The sequence below is a fragment of the Delphinapterus leucas genome, chromosome 17 (genome assembly GCF_059928025.1).
Source record: "Delphinapterus leucas isolate spDelLeu-1000000601 "Yukka" chromosome 17, BTC_Dleu_Yukka2, whole genome shotgun sequence".
NCBI lineage: Eukaryota > Metazoa > Chordata > Mammalia > Artiodactyla > Monodontidae > Delphinapterus > Delphinapterus leucas.
Genome location: NC_143145.1, coordinates 42,235,552 through 42,243,988, shown reverse-complemented (window position 1 = coordinate 42,243,988; position 8,437 = coordinate 42,235,552). Strand labels below are relative to the sequence as shown.

The following is an 8,437-nucleotide window of genomic DNA, read 5'->3' as shown; positions in this document are numbered from 1 at the left end:
CAGAGGGGTTCATGATTGGCTTCAACTATATCTGTAAAGTTGTATTTCCTGAAAAACATCTGAAGCAAAAAAAAAAAAAACAAACATCTGAAGCAAATATGGTAAAAGGTTAAGATTTTATAAAGTTGGGTGCTAGATACATGTTCCTTATATTAATCTCTGTAGTTTTTGGTTCACCTTATCTAAGGTGCTGCCCCTGCCCTCTGCTTCTGCAGGTGGTGGAGACTGGGCTGAGCCCGGTTGTGGGAGCAGAGCTGCTCACTCCCACTCTGTCTCACTCACGCGGCTGCCACGGTTCAGGGGAAGCTCCCCCGAGACCCCAGGTAGGACGGCCGGGCAGACAGCACCCTGACCTGCTCCCGGTTACCACAGCCTTGCACATGACTTCCAGACCTGCCTTCCCCACCTCGCTCCTAAATTTAGGTCTGTGACCTGGACCTAGCTCTCCCTCCAATCCCAGTTCCAAACCCTACTTAAAATTGAGTTTATTTTAAAATATCTGTTCTGTTCCATTGTTTTGGGGTTTTTTCTTCAGGAACTCTGACTTTACATTTGTGTTATTTCCTTTGCCTGTCTTCCCTATCACTCCCTCTCTAATGACTTTTATTCATTCCCATTTTATCTTCTTCACTTTTATTTCTATTCTTTTTATCTTCCATGGTGTCCCTTAGAGTGGTGTCTCCTCTCTCTTGTGTTTCTTGTAATTTGGTTTTTGTATCTGAAATGTTTTGTATTTATTTTTCTTACACTTATTTAGTCAATCTACCCATTTCTGTTCCCTGTCCTCCTCTTGTCTGTCACCTTCCGTTCCTTGACCTGACTGTCCCTTCCTTGAGTTATTTCTGCTTTGTTAGCTCCCTGCATAGCTGCCACTGCCTCGTTACATTTTCGAAAATTCATAATAGGATGTTGGGTTAAAATTTTCTTCTGCTTTGTGGCCACATTTCCCTGATGAGTTCTCTTAGTCTGCAGGGAGGTTTTGTTACCCCTTTTCAGATTTTCTTCTGACGGTACCTTTGTACGGATGTTTTTCTTACAATACCTTGGATTGGATGTTGAGTTATAAGGTTTTTTTTTGTTTTTTCTGCTGTACGCGGGCCTCTCGCTGTTGTGGCCTCTCCCGTTGCGGAGCACAGGCTCTGGACGCGCAGGCTCAGCGGCCTTGGCTCACGGGCCCAGCCGCTCCGCGGCATGTGGGATCTTCCCGGACCGGGGCACGAACCCGTGTCCCCTGCATCGTCAGGCGGACTCTCGACCACTGCGCCACCAGGGAAGCCCGAGTTATAAGTTTTTATCATTTTGGAATGAGTTAGATTTTTCCAAAACAACTATTGGCAAGAGAATCCCATTAGGAGCAAGGGAGCTTTCCTCATTTCTCAGCTCAAGGCTTCCTTCTGTCGGTATGGGGATGTGTACTTTACTTTATGGCACCTACCTGTAACGGGACCTCCTCTCAGTTTAGGATTCTAACCTGACTCAGCTGAGCTCCTACAACTAGCCTGGAGCTCCCCTGGTTGCTCCCCCAGCCACTGGTTTCCAGGCATTCTGCCCCTTCCTGTCAGCCTGCTCTCCTCTTTTTCCTAAGCTGCACCCGTGGGTCCTCCAGGCACTTACGGATTAATTTCTTCCTCTCCCAGTATTCCTGCCCTCTTCCTTCTTAATCCTGCTCACATCTATTCCCACCCAGGCTGAGCACTCTCCTGAGTTGAATTTTTGCTGAGAATCGCTGTACCTCCACCCTCTGGACTCTTGTGCCATTTCTGGTCTTCCCTGAGGCACCTGCTAAACCGCACGTATGGTTTCCTGTGCTGGTTCGGGGAGGGAGGGTGATGCTACACACCATATGAAGTTTGTGAAATTTCTCACTTCCTTGTTTTACTGAAGATGTAAGCATGTAGGCGTTTCATACCTTTGTTCTCATTGCTCTGAGTGATTTTCAGGAAAATTGGAAAGATTCTGAACAAAGTTGTCACCACGTACCCATCAGGCTGACCTAGAGTCCTTAGCCAGGCATTCGAAGCCTTCCACAGGCTGACCTTGGTTTTTCTCCCTGCTCTTAGATGTGACCACGGCTCCAGCCAGACTAATCTCCCACCATCCCAGGGAACTCACCATGCACGTTCCTTCCTCTGTGTTCTAGCTGTTTTCCACAATTGCAGTGTTCCCTTCAGGGACTTCTTTATGGTAGTCATTGTTTTTGGTGACCCAGCATGTATTTCTCCCTTTCTCTACCACCCATCAACAGGGTTAGATGCATAAACCCAGCTTATTAATCATGGTGCCCCTTCCCTGGGCAACAGTTTCAGGGAAAGCTGAATGGTCCAAGTAGGGCCAGAGTCCCTCCCTGACTTCCTTCCACTAAAGCTAGCTGGGAAGCCTGCCTCTTGCCTCTGGTGTCACTGTGTCAAGGAATATTCATCTGGAAGAACACACCATCTGCAAAATTAAAGGATATGGTGATACAGAGAGAGAGAGAGAGAGTTTCCTTGTTTAAGTCCTGGATCCACCCTGAGGTTCCCGGTGACATAAGCCAGTCGATCACAGTTTAGATTAAGTGCAGCTGAAAGACTCCTAACAAATACACCTTACTGTGTTCTCCCATCACCTTGGTGTTTTTACCTAGTGTAACACACATCACACCATATAGTGATTGTAATTGCCTGTTTATTTGTTTGTATCCCCCACTGAAAGCCCTTTACCACAAGGTCCACACTGTTCACCATTGGGTGCCTGGTACCTTGCATTGTGCCTGGCCAGCACTGGGCTGTCATTTAGTATTCAGTTGAAACTTCATTTCTGCCTTTCCTAATTCTTCCCATCACTCAAGGTCTTAGATTCCAGGTTCTTTGTGAAGCATTCCACATCAAGTTGAAGAATCTACATAAAATGTCCAGGGTAAAGCAGGCTCTCATCAGAGCTGCAACCTCCTCGTCCCTAGTTGCTTGAGTCAGAAGTGATGTCTCCCTTGTGGGAGCTCCTATATCTCATTTAATCAAATGGTATCTACTCATACTGTCTTAAAAGAGAAATGCAAATGACTTATAACTAACGTAAGTTTTCAAATGTGATTGTAAATGCCAGAAGCAAGGACCTAGTACAGTGCCTCATATAAAAGAATCCACAGTTGTTGAATATACAGCTGAATATACAGCACAATGATCAATACTTTAGAGGTTAAATGGAAACCGGTAGTCTGTTATTGGCTGTGGGAGTCCTTATGTTAAGTGAGTCACGGGTAGATTCAAAGGAACCTGAAAAGGATCGAGCTGAATCACACTTTTGCAGAGTGCATGAATGCTGTTTGAAAACCTAATTAAGCCATAACAACTGACCACAGCTGAAAAATAGTCGTGGTTATTTTCTACGCCCAAACGTCTCATTACTTGGTAAAGGCTGTTAACTTGTCCAAGCTGAATAGTTGGAAGGAGAAATGAGGCATGAGGAGGGCAAGTTAGAGTTTATTGTGCCTTCCGTTTCGATAAGGGGAAACTGAGTGTGGCTAGGAAAAGGAGCCTGAAGCTCTGGCTCCAGAGCTATGTTCATACCTCTCACATCGGCCTCATACTTTTTTTTGGCTGTGTCTTCCATATATAATTAGTGATAGTCTGATTGATTCAATTCTTCTGGTGGAATGTAAGCTCCAAAAGGCCAGGGACTTGGTCTGTCTTGTTCAATGCTGAGTCTCCCAACACCTAGAACAGTGCCTAGGCCTTATGTCTGGGACCATAGTAGGAGCTCCATACATATTTGTTGAATTCATATCTCTACAATACCGGACACAGCTTGTTTACCTTTTATGTATCTTGCTAAAATATTTATATGTCCAGATTTCCTTTTCTGATGCAGATGTTAAAAGAACATCTTCAAGTTCCATGATATCAGTGACCTCCAGTGTCTTATTCACTAAAGTATCTCTAGTGCCTAAAACAGGGGACATTCTGTCAGTACTTATGGAATGAATGATTTAAGTATTTGATTAGTGAATTTTAAATTGAGCTAAAAAATGGAAATGATTGGCCCAGACTTTTGGGGTTTTTTTTTGGAAACTGACTTTTTGGGGTTTTTTTTTTGGAAACTGTTTATTTTCTGTCAACCTACTTCCATTTTATGAGTTTGTGGAAGAACAGCTTAAGACCACTCAGTGGTTGTTCCTACCCACTCAGTGGCCTGAGCGGTGGGAGCTGCAGACCAGTCTTCAGTGGGGAACTGCTGAACAGGCACAGAGGGCACCTGCACACCTTCGGACCAGTCCACCACCTCAGGCTGAGGAGCAGTGAACTCAGGAGCTGGAGCGGTCCATTCACCCTGAAATTCCTCCATGGTCACAGCCTTCTCAGCTGCCGCCTGCTCTTCCTTTTCAATCTCTTCAGGATCTCTGTAGAAGCAGAGATCAGGTGTGACCTCCCATGGGTGTTCGTGGGAGATGGTGCCACGCATGCACAGAACTTCCCGGACGAGCATCCACTACATCAGACCCCCCGAGTGAGTTCCCTTGTTGTTGCATGGGATGGCAGTGTCCACATAACACAGACGAGAGTCTGTGTTACACAGAGCAATGGTAGGCAGGTTAGCGTAAGAGGCCTCTGTGAGAGGCTAGTGGTCAGCCCTGGGATCAGTAACCACTGGAAGTCTTGGCTCCCGGAAGGCTTCCTGGATCTGGTTAGTGAAGATTCCAGGAGAGAAGCAGCCAGCAATAGGAGTGGCTCCAGTGACAGCAGCAAACTTCAGCACAGCTCGCTGGCCAGTATTTCTAGAGGATATGACACTGACATCTGCTGGGTTTTCAATGGCAACAATGGCACGAGCTGCCAGCAGAAGCTTCTCGCAGGTTCTCTTCAGATTTATGTTGTAGACGCAGATGTACTGTTCCATTTGGAAGTCTAGGTTGGTGCCACCTAAGTGGGTTCCTGCTGCAAGAAATTTGAGTACATCCCCCTCCTTCATTTGCAGGAAGTCAAGGGCTCCGGACATTGTGAAAGTTTCCCTTTAAGTTACAATGGGAATCCAGAACAACGCCGTATGGACGGACCCCTGTCTGGGTAGTGCAGAAGGGGATCAGACTTAGTAAGAATGTTCTGCTATGTTTGTTCTAACCTCTACAGTTTATAAGTACCCTCACAAATATCCCCTCACTTGAATCTTACCACAACCCTATGAGATTTATTTTGTCAGTTTTATAGATGAGGAAAAAGACTCAGAGGAATTACAGGGCTTCTCTAATGTTACATAGTTGGCAGATTGGGACTTGGACCCTAGACTTGACTCCAAATTGTATGATCTTTCAACTTTTTCATGGATACCAGTTGAAGATGAGGTGGAATTATTAGAACACTGTCAACATTGTATCATTGGAATTACAGAATCTTAGAGGTGGCCTTACACATCACAAATTCCAAACCCCTCTCTCATTTTTCAAAATAGGAAACGAAGGTTTGGAGAATTTCTATGACGTGTCTAAAGGCACACCTCCGATTTGAGAAGCCATTACACCGAAGCTGGCTCTTCCACTGACTACTTCTGGCTTGTCCTCAGATCTCACTCTCAGTTGGAGATTGTGGACTGAGCTTGTGGGAGACCAAGCTCCCCTCTGCTTTCCTGCATCAGAGGCCCCGGGTACCCGGCCCTTTCTGACAGGAGCCTGGCCCTCGCTGAAGGAAACAGAGTTCTTCTCTCTCCCCCTTTGTGTCATTTCTTTTTCCTCTTTCTTATTTACCTAGCAGGTGAGGGGCAAGGGTTGTAAAAGAGCCATCCAGTCTTCAAGGTTCCCTACTCCCTCCCCTGTAAGACCTGGTTTTGATAAAGGTTTCCAAGTTTGAAAGTTAATAAAAATAATGCCACTGACCTCTTCATTTATTTATTGTTTCTGAACTGTCTACACCTCAGAGTCCAATTTTGTTTTCCTTTCTTTCTATGATGCCCTGGGTATAGACCCTGCTGGCTAACTGAGGGTGCGCTTTGCACAGAATCCAACAGAATCTTGCCCCTGTCTTGTAAGGATAACTACCAGGGCTTAGAGAAGATAGATTCCATTGTTCGGCTTTGCACGTCACACTTTTTTTTTATGAGTCAAATCTGATAACAGAAGAGCACAAATCTAAATTTTACCAGTAATCAAGGAAAGGTAATGAAATACCCTTTCGACTATCAAATAGGCAAAAAGTAGAGAGATTGATATTTTGTGCTGGCAAGAGGGTGAGAAAACGAGCGCTCGTATGTTGCTGCTGTAAATATGAATTGCTGTACCTTTTGGGAATGAGGCCAGCTATCTATTAAAAAATACAGAGATTACATTCAGTACTGTCATTTTTGTTCATTTAGCCTGTGGAAATCAAGGTTCCAGTTTGTAAGGTTATATGTTCAAGAAAGTTTATTAAAGCTCTGTTTGTAATTGCAAAAACCTAAAAACCCCTTGAATTTCTGTCAGGAAATGTTTTATAAATTATGGTTTATCTGTAATACAGAGTATATCATATAGTCATAAAGTCACAGAGTAACATTCATGGAATTATCTTACTTTTGGAAAAAGCAAGAAAATCTTCATATGTGTGTATACGTGATTACAGATCTTCCTGAACTTATGATGGGATTACATCCCAATAAACCCATTGTAAGTTGAAAATGCATTTAATACACCTAACCTTCCGAACTTCATAGCTTAGCCTTGCCTACCTTAAACGTGCTCAGAACACTCTATTAGCCTAGAGTTGGGCAAAATCTTTGAACACAAAGCCTAGCTTATAATAAAATGTTGAATATCTCATGTCATTTATTGAATACTTTATTGAAAGTGAGCATCAGAATAGTTGTCAGGGTACAGAATGGTTGTCAGAATATTGGCTGTTTCCCCTTGTGATGGTGTGGCTGACTGGCAGCTGCGGTTTGCTGCCACTGCCCAGCATCTCGAGAGTATCAGACCACATATCGCTAACCTGGGAAGAGATCAACATTCAAACTTCGAGTACAGTTTCACTGACTGCGTGTCACTTTTGAACTATAGTAAAGTCAAAAAATAGTGAGTCGGGGGCTTCCCTGGTGGCGCAGTGGTTGAGAGTCCGCCTGCCGATGCAGGGGACACGGGTTCGTGCCCCAGTCCGGGAAGATCCCACATGCTGCAGAGCGGCTGGGCCCGTGAGCCATGGCCGCTGAGCCTGTGCGTCCGGGGCCTGTGCTCCGCAACGGGAGAGGCCACAGCAGTGAGAGGCCCGCGTACCGCAAAAAAAAAAAAAAAAAAGTGAGTCAGGGAGTTCCCTAGTGGCTTAATGGTTAGGGATTCAGCACTTTCACTGTGGAGGCCCAGGTTCCATCCCTGCTCACAGCTAATAAAATATATGCCTCGAGGGTAGAATTAGGTTTGGGAAACAGACATCAGCATATCTGTGTTGTTTGTCTTGTTATAACGAGCATGCATTGATTTTGTGATTTTTTTTTAATAAAGTGAAAAATTTTGCAAATTTAAAAAAATTTTAATAAAGTGAAAAAAATTTGAGGGTTTGAGACATAGATGGGTTATAATCTATTTTCTGTCTATTAATAGTTGTGAGAGGTTTGGTAAAGTACTTAACCTCAGTCCTCATCTGTAAAAGGGGAATAATATCTACATCACTGTGTTTGATTAAAGGAAGTAAAGTATACAAAGCATGTAGCACATTGTAATCCATCTAAAATGTTTTCCCCTCTACACAAGCAATTTGGAGTAGAATATTAAAACACATGCAAAATGTGTTCGCTGTGCTACCAGTGTGTGTTATCCTGATGTGCAAAGTGTGGCATTAGCCTACCAAAGGGGTGATTTAGTGACTCTTATTTGCTCCCTTAATCCTTATAGAGACGAAGAATAATGTACAATGGTGCCTTGGCCCTCCGGGGTTATTTACCTGGTACCTCAGTTATTAGTAATCCAGCTGCAAAGTAGGGAGGAGGGAAGAGGGCCTCTGAATAGCCAAAACTGATGTCTGAAGTTCAAGCTCCTGCTGGATCATTTATTCTTATTTTAGGTAACCCAAACAAGCTTTTCCAGTGATGATGCTATGGCAGTTACCCAGAGAGCAGCCAGGAGGGTCTGAGCCCAGGGGTGCATGGAAGACTAAAATGCAAACACAAGTATTCAGGAAGCCGGATGGTCTGGGGCCAGGCCCTGTTTTCACAATTAATAACTGATCTTCATAATGATGCTGCTGGATTATTAGGGAGAAATTAATTCATGCTTCATGTAATCTTGTAAAGGCCCCTAATTAGAGTATGATACAGTCTAGAAGTATTACCACCAAAGATGGTTAAAATTTTCAGTTTCATTGTGTAAAAAGTAAGTTTTGTTTTTGTATTAGTGCCAGAATATAACAGAGGTCTTTATCCTATGAGGGAAAGATAGAGTAGATGCCTATAGTTAGAAATCTGGACAGCCAAGTGTGGCAGATGTTAGAAATTGTTCAAAAAGGAT

The 8,437-nt window shown here is 44.0% G+C and overlaps 1 pseudogene; it reads right to left on the bottom strand.

The window, feature by feature from the left end:
• Positions 1-3,188: 3,188 nt before the first annotated feature.
• Positions 3,189-7,218, bottom strand: LOC149746944 (small ribosomal subunit protein uS2 pseudogene; annotated as a pseudogene).
• Between the last annotated feature and the right edge of the window lie 1,219 nt (positions 7,219-8,437).